Here is a 3,151-nt window from a genome sequence, read left to right as displayed (position 1 = left end):
TCTCTCTGAGTTCTTTGGTCGACTGTTTCCCCTCTGGCAGCAGAACTGTGTGAAATAATTTCTAAAGTTGGTGCTTCATGGAAACTGTAGCTCTTTCTTAGTATCCTAATCTGATTGGTAGGATAACCTCCGGATAAACAAACAAACTCAATCACATCCAGCCCAGATAAGCTCTGCTCAGTCCGTCTCCCAGCAGGAGGGAGACCTAGACGGAAGGAAGTCTTGGTCTGTTCAGTCCTCTACCAGAAGCTTCTGCTCCATTGCAATGAATCCTTTACTTTCATCACAGAAAGTTCAAACTCGTTTCATTTCTTATTTCACATGTATGAAAAAGTTTGGCTTCACGAGTCTGAGCTGATGTGCTGTTAGTGCTGCATGGTGTGTCGGACGGGCCTCTGGAGACGGGCCTCTGGAGACGGGTCTCTGGAGACGGGCCTCTGGAGACGGGTGTCTGGAGACGGGTCTTGTACCTGCTGCCTTCTCATTTTCTAATCCAACTCTGTGCCTTCTTGCAGGTTTTGACAGATGCTAATGGGAGCCATGGATCCATCTGGACTGGGAGGAGAAAGGCAGTGAGCTTCTGGTAGGAAACCTGCATTCATTCATTCATTCATTCATTCATTCATTCATTCATTCATTCATTCATTCATCTGTGGGGTTCAGAGCTCCTGTGGTACAAAACAGAAAACTGAATATGGAAACTATTAGATTTTTTATTTCTATACATGAAACATAATAACGTGAATGAGTGAAAAATAAAGGCCTTTTATATTTATTCTTTTCAATAAGATCTGTCATAACTTTATACTTTATTCTGTTTCTTCAACGCTCAAATGACAAAAATGATTAGATACTGGAGTAAACCCCCAGCATATTTAAAACTCGTCTTTTAATTTCCTTAAATGTTCATTAAAAACTATTTCACTAACGACAGAATAAATCAGACAGCAGAGACGATCATTTGGATTTAAATGGATCTATATTCAGGATAATCGAGGGCAGACTTAAACATTTTTAAATTACAAATCCTGCGAAATGTTCCCTTATTACCTCGGCCAATCAGAGGCCAGCCCTGCTATTGTGTTAATAATTGAGGTTGCTGCTAAAATCCTTTGATTCTGAGTTTAAAGTGGAACATTTAGCAGGAAGAGACGCCATCCTGTTAGAATGAACTTCATCTGTAGTCAGAAAGAGTTTTGGTTTTCAGGTCCCCCACCCCACCAGTTTACAGCTATTTAAAGAGGCTGCAGCCATCCCATAATGCTCCTCTGGTGCCAAACCAGAAGCTTAGGCCGTGCTGCCCCCCCCCTCCGCTGTGACGTGTCGCTGATTGTTTTCGGACTCGCCCTCCTAGCACCAGTCCTCCTGCCTTGTGGTCTCGCTGTTTTTGGGTGTTTTTCCTTTGGCTGACCTTGGTTACATAAACTCACACTTGATCCCCCCCCCCTCCATGCTTCTTCTTTCCGTCTTCTCCCTCCCTCTCTCTCCTAATCCACCACTCTGCTAGCCTCCTATCCTCTCTGAGCTCCCACAAAGTGAAGAATGTTGATGATGTTGTGAAAGTGCAGTCAGGACAGTTTATTCCCAGGCTGTTGGAGCTCTGAGTCGCGGGTGTGAAGGGTGCGCAGCGGGAAGGGGAGCAGGGCACTTGCTGCTGCTGCTGGTTGAGGTGTTTCTGTCTCATAAGTCTTTCTTTGGGCCAGATAATTAAGATATTCTGTCTTTATATGGTCTACAGAGTGGAGCCATTCTTCTCTAACCCTAACCGCCCGTCCTGTTCTCTGTGGTCCTTTATACATATTTATCAGTCAATACCAGCTTTTTTTTTTTTTATTAAAATTTTCTTTAGTACAATTTTGAAATGTATCAAATTGTTTTTGTGAGGGTTAACCGTGAAACCTTGTAAAGCTATAAATCAATTTCTAGTGGAAATCTAAAATCCACCAAAATGTCTGTTCACCATGTTGGTTCTGATGGTTTTACTCCTTGTTAGGTCGCTATCGCTTCAAACGTAGTGTCTCAGTCAAACACGTCTGTCACTACCCAATCTGTCCTGGAGGGCCAACCTGTCCCGGAGACACGATCCTTCCCAGAGGCACGATTCGTCCCAGAGGCACAATCCGTCCCAGAGGCCCGATCCGTCCCAGAGGCACAATCCGTCCCAGAGGCACAATCCGTCCCAGAGGCACGATCCGTCCCAGAGGCCCGATCCGTCCCAGAGGCCCGATCCGTCCCAGAGGCCCGATCCGTCCCAGAGGCCCGATCCGTCCCAGAGGCACGATCCGTCCCGGAGACACGATCCGTCGCGGCTGCACGATCCGTCCCAGAGACACGATCCGTCCCAGAGGCACAATCCGTCAGGGGGCCCGATCCGTCCTGGAAGCGCCATCAGCTCATTTGCACATCCAGATATCCATCCGGGTCGCCCTCAATTTTATTTTGTTAAAAAGACCTAAATGACGTTTTTCCCTCCCTAAAAATAGTAACCATACTAAAATATAATGTGTTAAAGGTTAATAATGTATTTCCTGAGAAAATAAAAGCATTTCTGTTTTATCCCTCTGTTCCTGATCTGTACAGGAAATGGGATGCTACGCTATTTCCAGGAGCTAACTTTATCAGCTTTGGATCTAACCATCAATCTAGTCTTTTTGAGTTTTATGTTTTCCTTTCATGTTAACATTATGGTACATAGTGCGTGACCTAAAGAAAGAAAAAATTTAATTTAAAAAGCATCAACATTGTCTCAAAAGTCGGAAAACGTTTTATAAAGATGTGTAATAGCATTCTTTCGTAATTTTAGTACCATAATTACACCCATATGTATATCTGTTTGCGCATGCGCAGGACGAATCGTGCTTCCCGGACGGATTGGGTAGTGACAACGTCGTTCTGTAGGTCACTCCTAGCATGGCTCATTTAGCGGAGACGATCTGCTCTTTTCCCCATCCTTACGCGTTAACGTAGGACCTTTTCCAGAAATGTTGACATTAAGTGGCAGCCAATGAGGAGAGCTTTAAAATGATGGGTGGGTCTTATGCACAGTATTGCTCCTGGCCAGGATTTTAGCTGGGATTATGCGCAGTCAGTTCATCCAGATTACCATCCTGCCTTCAAAGATTATTTCTCTGTGGGAGCCGCTCAGACCCCC

The 3,151-nt window shown here is 44.8% G+C and overlaps 1 protein-coding gene across 1 annotated transcript in view; it reads left to right on the top strand.

Moving 5' to 3' along the window:
- Nucleotides 1–3,151, top strand: part of LOC107102236 (plexin-B1-like) — a 99,825-nt gene that overhangs the window by 24,606 nt on the left and 72,068 nt on the right. Inside the window, exon 2 of the mRNA XM_015401449.1 lies at nt 516–583. The gene's annotated coding sequence lies outside the window, so the exon portion shown is untranslated. The remainder of the gene's footprint in view (nt 1–515; nt 584–3,151) is intronic.

Source organism: Cyprinodon variegatus, unplaced genomic scaffold, assembly GCF_000732505.1.
Source record: "Cyprinodon variegatus isolate N-32 unplaced genomic scaffold, C_variegatus-1.0 Scaffold1220, whole genome shotgun sequence".
NCBI classification, from domain to species: domain Eukaryota; kingdom Metazoa; phylum Chordata; class Actinopteri; order Cyprinodontiformes; family Cyprinodontidae; genus Cyprinodon; species Cyprinodon variegatus.
The sequence above is the reverse complement of the archived record's forward strand: the minus strand, read 5'-3'. Positions and strand labels throughout refer to the sequence as shown.